This window comes from Suncus etruscus, chromosome 5, assembly GCF_024139225.1.
Source record: "Suncus etruscus isolate mSunEtr1 chromosome 5, mSunEtr1.pri.cur, whole genome shotgun sequence".
NCBI classification, from domain to species: domain Eukaryota; kingdom Metazoa; phylum Chordata; class Mammalia; order Eulipotyphla; family Soricidae; genus Suncus; species Suncus etruscus.
The window spans coordinates 54,920,522-54,942,058 of NC_064852.1; the positions used below are offsets into that span (position 1 = coordinate 54,920,522).

The following is a 21,537-nucleotide window of genomic DNA, read 5'->3' on the forward strand; positions in this document are numbered from 1 at the left end:
AACAAATTTATTTCATATTATTTGTTGAACACAAAGGCAATGGAGTTATTAAACTTCTATCAGCAAGGATAAGTTTGAAATAATTGTTATATATCTCCATGGTGTTACTAAAGTCAGTGTCTGAGGTTTTACTGAACTGTTGTTGATGTTCTTTGAGCCTTCGGTGTTACTGTTTAAGCTCACTAATATTGGGAGATTAATATGTAACTTTCCCATCAAATTTCCTGTAATACTACTGGGTTAACACTACTTTAAAATATTGAGGTGTCATGTAGCTGCAGCACACGATTCAGGATTTATAGATCTGAAACCAATTAGATGGCTTGGTAGTTTGATAAGGTTAAATTGTGGAGCTAGGCTCTTTTTGTCAAAGGGTTTAAGGGTGGTACTGGATTGCTGTGGTTTATACAGAAAGGGGAATCTGTCCCCCATCCATTCTGAGAATGCCTCAGGGCTATCAGCTTGGATTAGACTATCTGGGAAGTATTGGATGTTATTATTTTCTTTTGGAGTTTGGTAGAAGAGTTGAGCCACCTTTCAGTTGGGAAGATGGTGGGTGCGTGCAGATACGTGCTGCCTTTTTTTTTTTTTTTCCTGCATAGGCACAGTAAATATTGGGGAAAATAGAAAGGAAATTCCCTTGGCCTAATAGATACAGAGTTTCTCCAGCCTTGAAGTATACTGTCATGGGAATAACTACAGACTCCTTGCATGTTCCTTTGTTCTCCCCTAGGTCATTTTGTGGTGTATGGAAGACTTCTGCTCCGTCATGGGTGATAAAATCAGACCTCTGTATCTAGAAATTTTGGTATCTGCACAGGTCAAAGAATGGAGCCTATTATGAAGTCTTTTTTTACGGTTCTAGAAGTTCTGTTCCTTCACTGTCGTTTAAACCAGTTTTCTGTTGTTGGTGGTCTTGGTTATTTCACTAATCCTAGGATGAAGCCTGGTGTAGAGTCTTTCGTTATATTTCCAGAAGATCCTTTCAGTTGCAGTTGTCTCAATCAGACCTCTAAAATTAGAGATCTTGGTTGTTGTACGGATCGTTTCTAAAAATACCCCAAACCCCATTTTCTGCCCATTCAAGAAGCACGTTGATACAATGAAAAGATCAAAGCACTAGATAAAAACAACATCTTTATTGAACAGCTGGATATTTTTTTAAACACCTGAATTTAGTTCTGCCTCAAAGCCTAAATGCCATACCCATTAGTGCTTCATTTTGGAGGTCTGTTCATTTGCTCACAGGTACATACCTTGTGATTTCTATGCATTTAATAAGGAAAGATGAAGTGGCAACAACAGATCTCTAAAATGCTTAATTCTGTGAGATTTTGATGTAAATTGCACTTTTGGTGTCATCAACACTTTTGTATATCTGTAAGTTATTCTAGCTAGGTTTTAAGAACAGATTTAGACTTCTCAGTAACATCTGGGGAAGGGGAATGAACAAGTATGGGCTCTTTAAAATAGATAAAAAGACAGAGTGGGGAAAAAAATCTCTATTTTCAGTTCAAGGTCAGATTAAATTTCTTTCATGTACTAAATACTGCCATGTGATTATTGAATTGCTAGCAAATATAAAAACAATTAATCAAACATGTTTTTGGTCATTCGCTTTTAATTTTGAGAGATCTAAGTGCCAAATATTTCATGAAACTGTGTGTGTGCATGCATGCATGTGTGTATCTGTTTCTCTTGATTCACCATGGATCACAAACAATAGAGCTGCCAGGTTCATGCTCTGCATATGAGACACCAGGGACTTGAACTCATGGCCATGCACTGCAAGGTTTCAAGGCAGACACTCTACCAGGGGTCCTCAAACTTTTTAATCAGGGGGCCAGTTCACTGTTCCTCAGACCATTGGAGGGTCTGACTATAGTAAAAACAAAACTTATGAACGAATTCTTATGCACACTGCATATATCTTATTTTGCAATGAAGAAACAAAACAGATACAAATACAATATGTGGCCCATGGGCCATATTTTGAGGACCACTGCAAACCATCTCCAGGCTAAAACATTATCATTATATACTTTTTGCCAATCTTTATTTTCAGAAGGCAAAGAAATGGAGATATTGGCAGAAATTGCATGTTAAAAGTTATAATAAAGAGCCTGAGAATTTATTTACAATTTTTAATCATATTTAATTTAATTTAGGAGTTTAGGCCCACACCTGGCAGGCCTCCCACCTCTGTGTTTAGAGACTGCTGCTGGCAATGCCCAAGGGACAGTGAAATTCTAGGAATCCAACCCTGGCTTACTATGTGCAAAGTATGTGGGCAGCTCTTTGAGCTATTTCTCTGGCCCCAGATTTTTTATTTTCTTCTTATGATTTATTTTTAATAATGACTCACATTTTCTTTAAAAAATCAAAGCATTTTACAGACAACTTTTGCATTAATTTTATATTCTGTTCATGTTAAAAATGACAAAATCATATTTAAAGCTTCTTTACATATCTAAACATGAAAAAGAGACTTTGCCTCCATTTAAGCATATAAAACACACAAGGTGAGTCAAAACCTCTGTTCTAGCATTGTCTAAAATTACCCTTTCCAGAACAACTTAAACAGAAATCGTTGTCCACTTAACGTGGTTTATTATATGTAATTGTGCTTAATTTTCTGGGTAAACCAATATTACAGGCCTCTCTGGTACATAGCTTGTGTGTTCACTGGGGTTACTTTGTGCTCAAACATGTGCTCCTTGGAGGTGTCACTGCCTGTCTTTTTTCCATTTGAGGTGCTTACCCTGATTGCACCCCCTCTTTCTCATGATGCTTACACAAATATGGCTACAGCATGGCCAGAAATCACTTGAGTCTTTAAGAATCACAGACAGCAGAGCTTTCAGGCTCAAATAACAAATCTGCTCTCACTCAAGTTCAGCACATGCAAGACATTGGTGATATGAGCATATGCCAGACCAGTGCTCTGAACCCTGTACTATTCTTCCATGGCCTATGAGCATTTTTTTAAATTTATTTAAACAAAATGCATCACATAGTTGACATAGTTGATCATAATACATTTGTTTCTAGGTCAGTAAAAGCAAAGTTATTGGGGGAAAAAAAGCAAAGAAAAAATAAAAAGGAAGAGAAGAAAGTTTAAAAGAAAGAAAGAAAAAGTAAGAACAATAAAAGCACATTTGTGAAAATTACTGTATATCCAATTATATCTCCAGTGGGAGATTTATAACACTATTCTGACACCAACTTGTGCCATTTTTGATATGACAGCGAGGAAAGGAAAACTTGACCTAAGACCAGGCTGTCCTATCACATCACCTAACACTAAATGGAAATCAGAAGAGATATCATCCTTTGAACTGTGAAAAATAAGAGCACCAACAACAGAAAACTGACTTTGATAACTGTGACTGAACAGAGCCTACCTTGGGACTAATAAGGAAAACCCTACCCTAGGCTGTAGTCCAGGACACATAAACAACAACAACAACAAGATGTCTTATTGCAGAGGTCCAACTTGGACAATAGAGACTGGGCAGAACCTTTGAATTCATAATATCCTAGGCTTTGGCTTAGGGACTGAACGAAAACAGGGAGCAAGTGTTACAGAAGACTGAACACCACAACAATGATGGATATGAACCTCTAACAGTGGTCCTCAAACTTTTTAAACAGGGGGCCAGTTCACTGTCCCTCAGACCGTTGAAAGACCGACTATAGTGAAAATAAAAACTGAACAAAATCCTATGCACACTGCATATAACTTATTTTGAAGTGAAGAAACAAAACGGGAACAAATACAATATCTGGCCCCTAGGCTGTAGTTTGAAGACCCCTGCAACCTAGAGACTCTATCCTAGACCCTGACCTATAACCTGCGCAAATACCAAGATCGCTAGCTACAGTGGCTTGATTTTCTCACACACAACCGAGAGGAAACTTTCCTGGCATCACAAAAAAGCCTTTAGGATGGGGTAATGAGTATATATGGAGCCAGGGGTTGATCCCATGATAGTATGCTTCAAGGATGGAGAAACCCTGAATCTCTTAGGCCACGGGAATTCCCTTTCTTCCCCAATGCTTACTGTGCCTATGCAAAAAAAAAAAAAGTGGGGGGAACGCCAAACCCTACCACTCCAGCACCCATGCTTTTTCTTGTTTTGTTTTTATTTGTTAGCTTTTTACTTTATTTTCCTTCTCTTTTTCCTTCCACTTTTCTCATTCTTTTTCACTCTTGTGGTTATTATTTAGAGATTTATTTTTATTTTTATTTGCCAGGTCCATTTTTTTTCTTCCATTTTTCTTTTTTTTCCTCTCTCTCTCTTCTTTCTTTTTTTGGTAGTTGTCTCCAAATTTTTTTCTCCCCTTTTTCTTATCCTTTTTATCTCCAATGATGGTGGAATATATGCTCAATCTACAACAAGCTGTATAGTGGAGACCAGTTGCACTAGCATACTGGGGGGTATAGGAGGGAGATATGGGATGCATACTGGGAACAGGGGTGGAGGGAGGACAGCACTGGTGGAGGGAATGCCCCTCATTCATTGTCACTATGTATCATAAATGATGCAGTGAAAGATTTGTAATACACTTTGGTCACAATAAAAAAAAATTGACTTCCAGGATAAGGTTTGGCTCAGGTGGCATAGCATATAGTTTGCATATTTAAGATTCTAGGTTCAATCTGCTGTATTACATTCCCTTTACCCTGACTAAGCATCCCAGCTACAACCCTGTTAGCTCCTGAGTAAAGTTAGATGTAGTCCCCACAAGAGTGACAAAAAATTGACTTCAGGTCATGTATCAGTAAAAACATTGTTAGCAACAATGAACAGAAAACCCAAATGATTCTAGCTATAAGGAAAATATATTATCACAATGAAGTTGGGTACCTTCAGGACTGATTAGACAAAAGGCTCATACATACATATCTAACATCCAGATTTTTTTCCTTTTCTTTTAGGTTTTATTACATGCTTAATTTCTTTGTTCTTGTGTATTAAACTCTAATTTTTTGTTTTATTAAAAATTTTTATTTAAAAAATGCATCACATAGTTGACATAACTGATTGTAATACATTTGTTTCGAGATAAGAGAAAGCAAAGTTATTGAGAAAAAAATAGAAAAACTAAAAAATAAAATGGAAGAGAATAAAAGAAAGAGAAAGCTCAGTAGCAAGTATATATGTGGAAATTATTGTACACCAATAAAGTTATTAATACAATAGCAGAAGGTTTAGTAAGCTCTTTTTTTTTTAAGGATAAGAGATTTAAAACAATACAATATAAAAGGCAGTTGTTTGCATAGGCACAGCAAAATTTGGGAAAAATAGGAAGGAAAAACCTTTGGCCTAAAACCAGGGAGAACTTATACATGAAGTATTCTGGCACAAGACCAACTACAGGCACCGGGCATACTAAATTGGGCAACCCCAAAGTCTTTCTCTGTGGTCCAGTAAAAGCTCTTCACAATCACGATTGTTGCTGTTAGGTTTCTGTAGTTAGAAATCCTTGTTTCTGTACAGATTCTATGTTAGGGTGATGCAGAGCTTCTTTTGGTTTTATCTCACCATTAGGTGGCAATGCAGAGAACCCTGCCAACATCCAGATTATTTTCATTTTTCTAGTTTATCAACCTTTTCATATCAACCTAGCTCCTTACTTGTCACAAAATGGCTACCACAGTCTGAGGCTTCTCACATAGACATGACAATATCTGGTAGAATAAGAAGAAATTTTATGCTTAATGTGCTTTTAAATTTAATCAGTAAAAAAACTTTTCATGATCTCATCTAGTCCCAGAATATTTCCCTTCTTTTTTTGCCAAAACTGTTTCAAGGCTCACCTAAACCAAGCATCTACATCAGAAAGCATCAAGGAGCATCCATATTGGCCTCAAACATGGCCACTACATGTTCCTGAGACCAGAAAGAATGTAAGGTTTTTGACATAGTCTATGTGACTCATGTCACATAGGGCATTGAAAAAGGTTATGGTGGCTGATGGGAAGCAGGCATAGGAGGGAGTAAGTATAGGAGATGGTCTTTATCTTTCCTTGCATATCTTGTCCTTACTTTAGAATTGTCTTATTTATTCCATGCTCCCCACAGCGTCTTCTCCAATAATTCCTAGTAGCAATGGAGAAGATGACTTATCTCTGGATTCTCATTTTCTCTGGGGATGAGTATCAGTACAGTGTCAGGGAGATTTTCTGATGAAGCCAGTCAGAATAGCAGGGTCAATCATCACAATTCTTCTGGACCAAAGTGTAGGTTTCAAAGTTACAGACTCCCTCAGAGATCAGGGATGATCTATACCTCATCTCCACATGCCTGTCAATGTTGTTATGGCAACATCAAAGTGTATGCTTTGCTGTGAAAGTCCTGGTATGATCCCTGACACTGTATAGTCCCATGAGCACTGCCGGGTTGGCTTTAAACACAGAGGCGAGAGTAGTCCCTAAACACTGCCAGATGTGGCCCCCAAATCAATCAGCCAAACAAAAAACAAAGAGAATCTATACTTCTCTTCTATAAGAGTTCCTCAATTTTTCTGCATTAAACTTTGTGCTCCAGTTTAGAATAGCATTTTCAGTCTGTGTCTTCTTTATATCCTGTCTTGTCACTTGTCACAGCTATTTTTAGATTGACTGCAAATGCCAAGGTAAATTTTTTTCCCCTGAAGTACTAAGATGCTAAAGGAATGGCCTGGGTTTGAGAGTGAAGGTGGGGATATGGGAATAGTGCATGGGTCTGGAATGTGTGCCTGGCCTTGAGCTCAATCCAAGCACCACATAGTTCTCCCAATTATCACTGATGTAGTCCCTAGTACCTCACGGGAGGATTCTCTCCAGAAAAATGCTAAAGGGGAAGCTGCCACTAGAGAGAACCATCTGAGGCTCCCCAGAGAGAGAATTCATATCTGCCAGACTCACCAGGGCACAGGACAGAGAAACTAACAATTCTGACCTGTTGTGGACCAGGATACTTTGCTCAGTCTTATCCTGACATACATGACAGAAGGTGTGACTCTCTCCCTCTATTTTGTTTGTTTGGGGGCTATATCTCACTGTCCTAAGGATGTGGTCCTGAGGTTCTGACATGAGTTGGCATGTGAAAAGCAATGCCCTGTCTGCTATACATTTTAGGTATGAAAACTGAGTCAGAGAGAAAGTCAGCAACTTGCTCAGACTGGGATTGAGACTGGCATATTGCCTCTAAAATATAGGCTTTTACGCTCTAGCTGGCTCTTACAGAGGTTAAAGAAGACAAATGTCTTAAGACACAGTGATAAAAGACAAAAACCTTAATAAGAGGGCCCCTGTTGTGTCCTGGAAGATGGGAAGGGGGTATAATATGGAGGATGGGGACTGAGCTAGGGTTGTGGGAAGAGAAAACAGCAGATTTTTTCCCCATATCCTACACCCCTAACGAATTGGTCTTTGGAGCACTTGCTTCCTGTAGACTCTCTCTTAAAACCTCTCATTTGTAAAGACACTCAGGCTGAAAACAGGCTGGCCATGATTTTGTTTTTATTGATTGTTTGGTTTTGGTTTGGGACCACACTCAGAAATGCTCAGTGGTTACTCCTGGCTTTTCATTTAGGAGCAGTGTTTGAGGAATAATATGCAGTACCAGGAATAGAATCCTCGACGGTTGTGAGTCAGGCAAGCTCTCTACTTGATGTATTATCATTCTGGCCTCTATGCCAAGAGTTCTGAGCCTCGTTCCCACTCAAGAAGAGTATATTACAGTTCCCTGAAGAATGAGATGTTTGGGAATTAAAAAGACAAAATGAGTTCACCAGATTTTCTCCCTTTGCTTCAAATAGCATTGTTTCTCTTTCCATTATGGAACTTCTGCTGAATAACCTCTTCTGACTCATTTTGGGGAAGGAAATAAATTTCTGTTGCCACTGAAGTAGACTCTCATGCCCCACCATGGCAGAGGGAAGGGAAGGCCTAAACATGAACATGTCTCACACTCAGGACAGTAACACCACCCAGGGCCTGCTTCTATACTTCTGCAAAGGCACCAAATGTACATGCCAAACTACCAGGTTCTTGACTTTCCAGGAATGGTAAAACTATCCTACAGCCCAGGATGAGGTACCAGCCTACTTCTCAAGCCCCCCCTCCCCCTGCCCACCACACACACACCATAAGTCAATGAAGCATCCCTAGTAGAAAGTTTGTATTTAGGACAGTGAGAACATTTTTGATGGATAGGTATTCGTTTACCTGGTAAGCCTCTCAAGGGGCTTCTCATTTCCATTGTCATAATTCTTTTTAAAAAGAAGAGCAAAGGTAACTAAGATTTGCTGGGTCATAGTAGAATCTACAAAATATATATACTTTAGACTGTCTTACAGGCAGTACAATAGCATCCCTCCATTCAAAATCCACAGTTTGAACTCAGATGCCAGCACCCCTATCTGCCTGTCTTCTGTGCTGTGCTGCATTTTCAGCCTGATTTCATCCTGTGTGTGGCTCATCTGCAGACAGCTCGCCTTCCCTGGAGGTGAGTCTACATGCCCAGAAAGGGGAAGCCGCTGAACTCTGCTGGAACTCAGATGCCAGCACCCCTATCTGCCTGTCTTCTCTGCTGTGCTGCATTTTCGGCCTGATTTCATCCTGTGTGTGGCTCATCTGCCGACAGCTCGCCTTCCCTGGAGGTGAGTTTACACGCCCAGAAAGGGAGGAGCCAAAGGAGCGCAGCCGCTGTGCTTCGCTTTGTAGCTGTGCACATCATTTAGCCAATGAATACAACCACAACACGTAGAAAAACCCACAATACAAGTGTGACAATGGGGAAACGATGCAGGCCAGCGCCAGACATAGAGAGTGACAATGGCAACTCTGATGACTTGAACATGACCAACCAACTAGTCAGTCTCTCAAATAAGGAGTATAGAGTCGAAATATGGAAGATGTTCAAAGAACTCAAAGAAAGTATAGAAGAGAACACTAATAAGAATCAAGAGAATATGAAGATAGAAATCAGAAAACTCCAAACTGAAATTTCAGGTCAAATAACAGGTCTGAAAACCTCAGTAGATGAATTGAAGAAAAACATGGTTGAGCTTTCCCATGGGTTAACAGCAGCTGAGGATAGAATTAGTACACTGGAAGATGAGATGAATAACAATTCCATAGAGCAGAAGAGATTGGAAAAAAGCCTTACAGCAAATGATCAAACAATGGAAAAATTACTCAAAGAATGGGAATAGATGAAAATAGAAGTCTATGATAAGCTCAACAGAAACAACTTAAGAATCATTGGAGTCCCAGAGACCCAGGAAGAAAATCTCCAGGAAGAATCAACAGTCAAGAACATCATTAAAGAGAAACTACCAGAGCTAAAGAATACATGTGATCAAATCCTGCATGCCTGAAGAGTACCAACTAAAAGAGACCCCAGAAAAAAGACCCCAAGACACATCCTAGTCACAATGACGAATCCCACAGAGACATAGAGATATCCCATAGAGACAGAATTCTGAAAGCAGCAAGATCGAAAAGAGAAATTACATTCAAGGGAACATCCTTGAGATTTACTGCAGACCTGTCACCAGAAAAACTCAAGGCCAGAAGGCAGTGGTGGGACATAGTGACAAAACTCAATGAAATAAATGCTTCGACTAGAATACTGCACCCAGCAAAACTCACTTTCAGATTTGAAGGAACAATACATGTTTTCACAAACAACAGCTCAGAAACTTTACAGACTCAAAACCATTCCAAATCCACAGTTTAACTAGTCACAGCTGGAATTTGTGTACTATATACTTAGGCCTATCATGGTTGTGTAAATACCATACATGTAGGGGCCCTCTTGTTGTTGCTGTTTTCACCTAAATAATATTTTCTTTCTGGGTTTGATATTTGATTGAACATTCAGATAGTCCCTGTGTCCTACCAGGAGTGATCCCTGAGAGTAAAGCCAGGAGTAAGCACTGAGCACTGCTGAGAATCAAACTAACCAAACCAAAATAAAAGCAAAAAACAATATTCCCTAAAAATTTCCTAACAACTTTTTATAGAGCATTGCCTAATACATTGTATTAGGTAATATATGTAGTTTAGAGGTGATTTAAAGTATACAAGAGAAAGTATGTAGGTCATTGGCAAATGCTACCATTTGGATAGAAGGCAAACCTAGCAGTGCTTACAGCCTATAGACATTCCAGAAAATGCTTTGGAACTACTAGAACCTCACTCAGTAGGACTGGATCAAGAGTGTGGGGAGGGCTCAGGGAGGTAGCACAGCGTATTTGCCTTGCAAGCAGCCGATCCAGGACCTAAGGTGGTTGGTTCAAATCCCGGTGTCCCATATGGTTCCCCGTGCCTGCCAGGAGCTATTTCTGAGCAGTCAGCCAGGAGTAATCCCTGAGCACCGCCAGGTGTGGCCCAAAAACAAACAAAAAAAAAGAGTGTGGGGTATATGGAGCATGAGATTCTAGGGATCAAACCTATGGCCTCACGCATCTAAGGTATGTGCTTCAGACATTTCTTTCCCAACCATTTTAATAAAAGACTGGGGACTTGGTAACCTGAAAATGCTCTCCCCAACCTAGATCTACAGAAATGACTGTATATCAAATAGATAAGCGATTGCATATGGCTAATAAGAATATAGGTGATTTTAATTTTAATTATTACTGGGTTTTTGTCTTAAAATTTGGAATACTTTGCTAGTAAGTATTAAGGAAGAATGACTTCTCATAAAAAAAAAACAGCTTATTTCAAATTCACAATAGAAGAGGGAGGAAGCAGGAGGTAAAGGGTAAAGCTTTGGTTTTCTGATGGTTTAATTTTATGTTTAGATGCTATTTCTCTGAATCCTATTATTTTTTCTTTATTGTCATGAATCAAACCCAGTCCCCATTCATGTGAAACATACAATTTACCATTAGCAATATCTCTGACTCCAACTCCTAATTTTTATCTCTGACTTTTTCCAGAACTCAATTTGCAGTATGTTATAATCTCTGCTTTGCTCATTGCTTTTCATTATTCATAAACTGTCATGTGAAGGTCATACCGTATCATCAAATGTGAAATGACATCTTTCTCGGTGGAAGCAGTGCAATGTCTATTCCCCAACGTAGATGTGATTATCTCTGCTTGACTATTTCCCTGTGACACATGAGTTGGATCTTTTACTTCAACAGCCTTTGATTTTACATTTTTACATATATGCATAACTAAGAATGAACTGTTCAACATGGAATTTAGGGTGGAGGGACAGATGTATATTTTATTTTGATGTTGCTGAGTGTGCTTCTAAATAGCATCTAGCTTCTTCTGATAACATTGTGTCCATGCCTTCTTTGCCTTATAAAACTTTATTATTTAGCTTTAAAAAGCATATCAAGCTAAAATATAAAAAATTTTGTTGAAAGGTTTCTAATTTCTTTTTTTTTGGTTTTTGGGCCACAGCTGGTGATGCTCGGGGTTACTCCTGGCTATGTGCTCAGAAATCACTACTGGCTTGGGGGAAATCCTATGGGATACCGGAGATCAAACCGTGGTCTGTCCTAGGCTAGCATGGGCAAGGCAGATGCCTTACCCCTTGTGCCACCTCTCCAGCCCCAAGGTTTCTGTTTTTTATGCACTCATAAGCAAACTGTATTTATGTTAACTTATAATCCCATGAATTTTTATTCATAATTTGGCCACTTTTTCTATTGGTTTCTTGACTTCATTTAAAAGTTAATTTAGAAGCATTTTATATATTCACTAAGGTAGCTTCAAACATTTATTAGGCAGATATTTTTAGTATGTAGTTAGCTTTAATCTGCCCATGATATTGGTTACCCTCAGACAAATTTTAATTGTATTAATTCTATTGCAATTTTAAAACTTTTAATTGTATCAATGACATTTTTAGTGACTTCTGGGCTTTGCACAATGCTTAGAAACACATTCTTTATTACTCTAGTGTAAAATAGTCTTTAATTATTTTGTATTTACTGAAATTATTTTTCTCTTTTTAGTTAAAATCTATATTCACTTAGAATTTAGTGGTGTAGGTATTTGTGTACAACTCCTAGATTACAAAGGGAGTGTGTGGAATCAGTTCATACATCAGCTCCAGTGGAGTGTCTGAGAATTCACCTCAGTTCTGCCACTTTCTACACTCAGATCCTGCATAGTGTAAGTCTCCCAACAGTGCCCTCCATTTCAGATGCCTGAGGAAACACCAGGCAGTTGCCTGTGATTCTAACCAACCAGCAATGGGTTAGAGGGTCCCAGGATAATCTCCTCAGGTTTGATTCACTTGCTAAAACTCATTAGATAAAGGTTAGATTAAAAGTTAGATAAAAGATATAACTTGATGCCAGAGAAATAGCATGAAGGTAGGGCATTTGCCTTGCATGCAGGACAGTGATTCGAATCCCAGCATCCCATATGGTCCCCCAAGCCTACCAGCAGCGATTTCTGAGTATAGAGCCAGGAGTAACCCCTGAGCACAGCTGGGTGTGACCCCAAAAAACAAAACATAACAAACAAACAAACAAAAAAAAACCCAAAATGATTAGATATAACTTATACAGCCCATTGGCAGAGATATAATGGGCAAGGTATAGGGGAAGGGTGCAGAACTTTCATTCTGTTTTTTCAAATATCTAAATATTTATTAACCTGGGTGCTTTCTAAGTTCCTATAATTTTGAATGGAGGCTTCATTATACAGGCATGACTTATTAAATCATTGATCAATGACAATTGTAGTCAGCCCCAAATCCTTCCCTTCCTCAGAAATTGGGAACCCCGATGAAAATCTCTCAATTCAGGTTGGTTTCCCCAGCAACCAGCCTCCATCCTCAGATATTTTAAAAGTCATCACATTCACATAACATAAGACATTTTTATTATTCTCAACAATATGAAATTTTAAAGTTTTGGAAGATGAGAGGTAGAAGTTATGAATGAAGACCATATATATGAGAAATATATTTTGATCACTGGAATTATCAAATACATCTTTATTTTAAGGCACAGTATCGCTTGAGAAAAAGAGGAATTCAGTTCTTTTCCACCTAAGGCAGGGATCCAGCTCTCTTACTATCATTTATTGAAAGAATTTCCCCCTCATCTCATCTAAATATTAATAATAAATTTTCATAAGCCATGTGTGTCTTTTTTCTGGGCACTTTTTCATGGACTTGGTTTATCAACTGTTCATGGTGATAATTACTACTAATTATCACAGTTTTTGATAGTATATTTAATACCTGCTATTATTTCTCTCCTCTCATTTTTTTCTACTTTTCAGAAATTTCTGCTTGGGGCCAGAGTGATAGCACAGCGATAGGGTGTTTGCCTTGCATGTGGCTGACCCAGGATGAACCTGGGTTCAATTCCTGGCATCCAACATGTTCCTGAGAGATTTCTGAGTGCAGAGTCTGGAGTACCCCTGAGTGCTGCTGGGTGTGACCCAAAATCCAGGAAAAAAGAGGGGAAATTTCTGGTTATTTTAGTAAGTCGATATTTTCACGTGAACTTTATTTTTTTTTTAAATGTGATAATTATTTTCAGCAAGAAAGTTTCTTTTTTTTTTTTTTTTACACCACCCATCACCAGTGCAACATTCCCATCACCAATGTCCCAAGTCTCCCTCCTCCCCACCCGACCCCCGCCTGTACTCTAAACAGGTTCTCAATTTCCCTCATACATTCTCATTATTAGGACAGTTCAAAATGTAGTTATTTATCCAACTAAACTCATCACTCTTTGTGATGAGCTTCCTGAGGTGAGCTGGAACTTCCAGCTCTTTTCTCTTTTGTGTCTGAAAGTTATTATTGCAAGAATGTCTTTCAGTTTTCTTAAAACCCATAAATGTGTGAGACCATTCTGCATTTTTCTCTCTCTCTCTGACTTATTTCACTCAGCATAATAGATTCCGTGTACATCCATGTATAGGAAAATTTCATGACTTCATCTCTCCTGACAGCTGCATAATATTCCATTGTGTATATGTACCACAGTTTCTTTAGCCATTCGTCTGTTGAAGGGCATCTTGGTTGTTTCCAGAGTCTTGCTATGGTAAATAGTGCTGCAATGAATATAGGTGTAAGGAAGGGGTTTTTGTATTGTATTTTTGTGTTCCTAGGGTATATTCCTAGGAGTGGTATAGCTGGATCGTATGGGAGCTCGATTTCCAGTTTTTGGAGGAATCTCCATATCGCTTTCCATAAAGGTTGAACTAGACGGCATTCCCACCAGCAGTGGATAAGAGTTCCTTTCTCCCCACATCCCCGCCAACACTGTTTATTCTCATTCTTTGTGATGTGTGCCATTCTCTGTGGTGTGAAGTGGTATCTCATCGTTGTTTTGATTTGCATCTCCCTGATGATTAGTGATGTGGAGCACTTTTTCATGTGTCTTTTGGCCATCTGTATTTCTTCTTTGTCAAAGTGTCTGTTCATTTCTTCTCCCCATTTTTTGATGGGATTAGATGTTTTTTTCTTGTAAAGTTCTGTCAGTGCCTTGTATATTTTGGAGATTAGCCCCTTATCTGATGGGTATTGGGTGAATAGTTTCTCCCACTCAGTGGGTGGCTCTTGTATCTTGGGCACTATTTCCTTTGAGGTGCAGAAGCTTCTCAGCTTAATATATTCCCATCTGTTAATTTCTGCTTTCACTTGCTTGGAGAGTGCAGTTTCTTCCTTGAAGATGCCTTTAGCCTCAATGTCCTGGAGTGTTTTACCTACGTATTGTTCTATATATCTTATGGTTTTGGGGCTGATATCGAGGTCTTTAATCCATTTGGATTTTACCTTCGTACATGATGTTAGCTGGAGGTCTAAGTTCAATTTTTTGCAAGTGGCTACCCAGTTTTGCCAACATCACTTGTTGAAGAGGCTTTCTTTGTTCCATTTAGGATTTTTTGCTCCTTTATCAAAAATTAGATGATTGTATGTCTGGGGAACATTCTCTGAGTATTCAAGCTTATTCCACTGATCTGAGGGCCTGTCTTTATTCCAATACCATGCTGTTTTGATAACTATTGCTTTGTAGTAAAGTTTAAAGTTGGGGAAAGTAATTCCTCCCATATTCTTTTTCCCAATGATTGCTTTAGCTATTCGAGGGTGTTTATTGTTCCAAATAAATTTCAAAAGTGCCTGGTCCACTTCTTTGAAGAATGTCATGGGTATCTTTAGGGGGATCGCATTAAATCTGTACAGTGCTTTGGGGAGTATTGCCATTTTAATGATGTTAATCCTGCCAATCCATGAGCAGGGTATATGCTTCCATTTCCGCGTGTCCTCTCTTATTTCTTGGAGCAGAGTTTTATAGTTTTCCTTGTATAGGTCCTTCACATTTTTAGTCAAGTTGATTCCAAGATATTTGAGTTTGTGTGACACTATAGTGAATGGAGTTGTTTTCTTAATGTCCATTTCTTCCTTATTAGTATTGGTGTATAGGAAGGCCATTAATTTTTGTGTTTTAATTTTGTAGCCTGCCACCTTGCTATATGAGTCTATTGTTTCTAGAAGCTTTTTGATAGAGTCTTTGGGGTTTTCTAAGTAGAGTATCATGTCATCTGCAAACAGTGAGAGCTTAACTTCTTCCTTTCCTATCTGGATTCCCTTGATATCCTTTTCTTGCCTAATCGCTATAGCAAGTACTTCAAGTGCTATGTTGAATAGAAGTGGTGAGAGAGGACAGCCTTGTCTTGTGCCAGAATTTAGAGGAAAGGCTTTCAGTTTTTCTCCATTGAGGACAATATTTGCCTCTGGCTTGTGGTAGATGGCCTTAACTATATTGAGAAAGGTTCCCTCCATTCCCATCTTGCTGAGAGTTTTGATCAAGAATGGGTGTTGGACCTTGTCAAATGCTTTCTCTGCGTCGATTGATATGATCATGTGATTTTTATTTTTCTTGCTGTTGATGTTGTGTATTATGTTGATAGATTTACGGATGTTAAACCAGCCTTGCATTCCTGGAATGAAACCTACTTGATCGTAGTGGATGATCTTCTTAATGAGGCATTGAATCCTATTTGCCAGGATTTTGTTGAAGATCTTTGCATCTGCATTCATCAGCGATATTGGTCTGTAATTTTCTTTTTTCGTAGCATCTCTGTCTGGTTTAGGTATCAAGGTAATGTTGGCTTCATAAAAGCTATTTGGAAGTTTTCCTGTTTTTTCAATTTCATGAAAGAGTCTTGCCAGGATTGGTAGTAGTTCCTCTTGAAAGGTTTGAAAGAATTCATTAGTAAATCCATCTGGGCCTGGGCTTTTGTTTTTGGGCAGACATTTGATTACTTTCTTAATTTCCTCAATAGTAATGGGTGTGTTTAGATATGCTACATCCTCTTCATTCAATCGTGGAAGATTATAAGATTCCAAAAATTTATCCATTTCTTCCAGGTTTTCATTTTTAGTGGCATAGAGTTTCTCAAAGTAGTTTCTGATTACCCTTTGAATCTCTACCATATCAGTAGTGATCTCTCCTTTTTCATTCCTAATACGAGTTATCAAGTTTCTCTCTCTTTCTTTCTTTGTTAGTTTTGCCAGTGGTCTATCAATCTTGTTTATTTTTTCAAAGAACCAACTTCTGCTTTCGTTGATCTTTTGGATGGTTTTTCTGGCTTCCACTTCATTGATTTCTGCTCTCAGCTTTGTTATTTCCTTCTGCCTCCCTATTTTTGGATCTTTTTGTTGAGCACTTTCTAATTCTATGAGCTGCGTCATTAAGCTATTCAGGTATGCCCCTTCTTCTTTCCTGATGTGTGCTTGCAAAGCTATAAATTTTCCTCTCAGTACTGCTTTTGCTGTGTCCCATAGGTTCTGATAAATTGTGTCTCCATTGTCATTTGTTTTCAGGAAGGTTTTGATTTCCTCTTTGATTTCATCTCGGACCCACTGATTATTCAGTATGAGGCTATTTAACTTCCAGGTGTTAAAATTTTTCTTCTGTGTCCCTTTGTAGTTTATATATAATTTCAGGGCTTTGTGGTCAGCAAAGGCAGCCTGCAAAATTTCTATCCTCTTGATATTATGGAGATATGTTTTGTGTGCTAACATGTAGTCTATCCTAGAGAATGTCCCATGTACATTAGAGAAAAATGTGTATCCAGGCTTCTGGGGGTGGAGTGTCCTGTATATATCTACTAGGCCTCTTACTTCCATTTCTCTCCTCAGGTCTAGTATATTCTTGTTGGGTTTCAGTCTGGTTGACCTGTCTAGTGTTGACAATGCCGTGTTGAGGTCTCCCACAATTATTGTGTTGTTATTGATATTATTTTTCAGATCTGTCAACAGTTGTATTAAATATTTTGCTGGCCCCTCATTCGGTGCATATATGTTTAGGAGGATGATTTCTTCCTGCTGTACATATCCCTTGATTAATACAAAATGTCCATCTTTGTCCCTTACTACTTTCCTAAGTATAAAGTTTGCATCATCTGATATTAATATGGCCACTCCTGCTTTTTTTTGGGTGTTGTTTGCTTGGATGATTTTCCTCCAGCCTTTTATTTTGAGTCTATGTTTGTTCTGACTATTCAGGTGCGTTTCTTGTAGGCAGCAGAAGGTTGGATTGAGTTTTTTGATCCATTTAGCCACTCTGTGTCTCTTAACTGGTGCATTTAGTCCATTGACATTGAGAGAAAGAATTGTCCTGGGAGTTAGTGCCATCTTTATATTAAAGTTTGGTGTGTTTGTTGGTAAGCCTTGTCTTAAAGTATGCCGTTCAGTTTTTCTTTTAAGAATGGTTTTGAGTCTGTGAAGTTTTTGAGCTGTTGTTTGTCTGTGAAACTATGTATTGTTCCTTCAAACCTAAAAGTGAGTTTTGCTGGGTACAGTATTCTAGGCGAAGCATTTATTTCATTGAGTTTTGTCACTATGTCCCACCACTGCCTTCTGGCCTTGAGTGTTTCTGGTGACAGGTCTGCAGTAAATCTCAAGGATGTTCCCTTAAATGTAATTTCTCTTTTCGATCTTGCTGCTTTCAGAGTTCTGTCTCTATCTATGGGATTCGTCATTGTGACTAGAATGTGTCTTGGGGTGTTTTTTCTGGGGTCTCTTTTAGTTGGCACTCTTCGGGCATGCAGGATTTGATCACATGTATTCATTATCTCTGGTAGTTTCTCTTTAATGATGTTCTTGACTGTTGATTCTTCCCGGAGATTTTCTTCCTGAGTCTCTGGGACTCCAATGATTCTTAGGTTGTTTCTGTTGAGCTTATCATAGACTTCTATTTTCATCTGTTCCCATTCTTTGAGTAATTTTTCCATTGTTTGATCATTTGCTTTGAGGCTTTTTTCCAATTTCTTCTGCTGTATGTAATTGTTATGTATCTCATCTTCCAGTGTACTGATTCTATCCTCAGCTGCTGTTAACCTGTGGGAAATCTCAAACATGTTTTTCTTCAATTCATCTACTGAGTTTCTCAGACCTGTTATTTGATCTGAAATTTCCGTTTGGAGTTTTCTCATTTCTATCTTCATATTCTCCTGATTCTTTTTAGTTTTCTCTTCTATACTTTGTTTGAGTTCTTTGAACATGTTCCATATTGCAACTCTAAACTCCTTATCTGAGAGACTGACTAGGTGGTTGATCATGTTCAAGTCATCAGAGTTGCCATCTTCATTCTCTATGTCTGGCACTGGCCCATGTTGTTTCCCCATTGTCACACTAGTACTGCGTGTTTTTCTACGTGTTGTGATTGTATTCATTGGCTAAATGCTGTGCACCGTCGCGAAGGGGAGCGGAGCAACCGTGCTCCTCTGGCTTCTCCCTTTCTGGGCGTGTCGACTCACCTCCACGGAAGGCTCACAGGAAGGCAGGCTGGCAGATGGGCTGCACCCAGGATGAAATCAGGCCAAAAATGCAGGACAGCAGAGTAGAGAGGCAGAAGGGTGCTGGCATCTGAGATCCAGCGAAGTTCAGTGGCTCCTCCCTTTCTGGGCGTGTCGACTCACCTCCACGGAAGGCTCACGGGAAGGCAGACTCCCCGGAAAGCTCACAGGAAAGCAGGCTGGCTGATGAGCCGCACCAAGGGTGAAATCAGGCCGAAAATGCAGGACAGCAGAGTAGAGAGGCAGAAGGGTGCTGGCATCTGAGATCCAGCAGAGTTCGGTGGCTCCTCCTTTTCTGGGCGTGTCGGCTCACCTCCAAGGAAGGCTCACGGGAAGGCAGACTCCCCGGAAAGCTCACAGGAAAGCAGGCTGGCTGATGAGCCGCACCAAGGGTGAAATCAGACCGAAAATGCAGGACAGCAGAGTAGAGAGGCAGAAGGGTGCTGGCATCCTCACGTGAACTTTAGAATCATCTTGTTACATTTCTCCAAAAAAGACCCAGTGGTATTTTCACTGGGAAGGCATTCCAGTTTTAGACTAATTTATGGTGCACTGACATATTTATAATGCTTAATGTTCTCTTAAAATTAGTTTAAATGCTGCTTCATTATAGAAATAATACATGCTCCTACTGGCAATTCTGGAAAATAAGTTTTAGTCACACATAAACAAAAACATTTTAAAATTTTATTAAATTTAAATACCATGGTTATAAGGTAGTTCATACTACAATTTTTTACAGTAAAAATTTTAACATGTTAATATGTGTTACATATTTTTATGTAATATGGTATCATAATAGCCTCTAGTTTGTTTTCTCCATATATACATTTTCAAATAGATCAATTATATGCATGCCAATAATAGTTAAAATACTGTATCCTTTTATTTATTTATGCTGTCCTGTTTTGTGGCTGCACCCAGCGTGCTCAGGGGCTATTGCTAGCTCATTGCTTGAGGTCATTTCTGGTGGTGATGCAGTATTGGGCACTGAACCCTGAGTCTCTGACTTGTGAAGCTCAATAAAATCTTGCAGTTTGCTGCAATTTGGATGGAATTGGATGAGATTAAACTTAATGAAATGAATCAGAAAGAGAAAGGATACAAGATAATCTCTTTCATATGTGAAGTATAGAGAAATAAAGCAAGGGAATAGACACTGTCCAATGCAAACCAACCCAGAGACACTGTCAATAGAAATATGATCTAATGGATGTCAAGGGTTCATGGGGAAAGGGACTTAGGATAATGATTCAGGGATCCTTATGCTGCTGATGGATGTGGTGAAACAATATTGCAGTATAAAATAAAAATATTTTACTACTGTAGAAAATAAATTAGTAAATATAAAGTTTTCACAAACCTGGATTCAATGATTATTTATTCATTATACAATGATTATACAAGGGGATATCCAATATCCTCTTGATATAGCACCTCCATGATTAGTTATAAATAATAATAATAATAATAATAATAATAATAATAATAATACAAAAACAGCTTTGAGCATTGAAATGATGAATGCTTCCACTAAGGGAGACTTGTCTAAGAATGTGCCTTCCCTAAGGTTGCCCTTTCTTAAGCCCAGGATGTGGCACTATCAGTACTAGGAATCCAGGACTCCTGGAAGGCTCATATCCATTCCTTAAAAATGCTGAAGCTGAGAAGGGAAAGAACAAGTGGTGGAAAAGATAATAGAAGAGAAGGAGGCAGCTGCAAAAACTCAAGAGGTGAAAAGATTACTAAACAAAATAGATTCAAACAGAACAATACAAAGATATATGTAATCAAAATGGCAGACACCAGAGACTTAAACAAAACTCTTAAATAGAAAGGAAAATACATAAGAATCACAAAGGACCTCCCAAATGAAAAAGTACAGGCCAAAAAAAAAAAAGTGGAGTGACATGACATATTCAAATTGCTTAATGAAAGAAACTCAATCTAGGAATTGCTTAAAGGCCACTTATTATTTATTTTTGGGTATAAACTATTTATTATAGATGATACCTACAGACTTATTTCTTCTTGGACACACCACAGTGCGACCACGGCATCCTGTGGTCTTGGTGTGCTGGCCTCTGATGCGAAGTTCCCAGAAGTGGCGCAGACCTAGGTGGGCCCATATCTTCTTCAGTCGCTCCAAGTCTTCATGGAGCTTGTTGTCCAGCCGTTGGCCAGAACCTGACTGTATTTCCCATCCTTCACATCCTTCTGTCTATTCAAAAACCAATCAGGAATCTTGTATTGGCGTGGATTCTACATGATGGTGAAGTTCCATCTCATCTTCAGTAAGCTCTCCTACCCACTTCGTGAGGTCAACGTCTGCTTTCCTCACACCATATGAGCATATCTTCGGCCCACACACTTAATAGCAGTGATGGCAAAGGCTATTTTTCGCCGTCCATCGATGTTGGTGTTGAGTACTCGCCAAATGTGCTGGAACTTCTCGGGGATCACTAGAGACATGGTGGCGGCACAGAAGCTGTGTGTAAGCCTGCAGTGGAACTGAAAGGACATTTATATAAGCCAACAAGCAATTTCGTAGAAGCAGTAACCCTACAGTAAAATGACACACAGCTCTTTATGTCTATAATATCCTACATGTCAATGAATTAAACTCTCTCATCAAAAGGCATAGAGTGGTAGGATGGGTCAGGAAACAAAACCCATCTATTTGCTGCTTATAAGAACCACCTCTAAAAATATCAGGATTGACATGGGCTTGGAGTAAAGGTAGAAAA

The 21,537-nt window shown here is 38.8% G+C and overlaps 1 pseudogene; it reads right to left on the bottom strand.

The window, feature by feature from the left end:
- Nucleotides 1-20,783: 20,783 nt before the first annotated feature.
- On the bottom strand, nt 20,784-21,273 carry LOC126008591 (40S ribosomal protein S18-like; annotated as a pseudogene).
- Nucleotides 21,274-21,537: the final 264 nt, after the last annotated feature.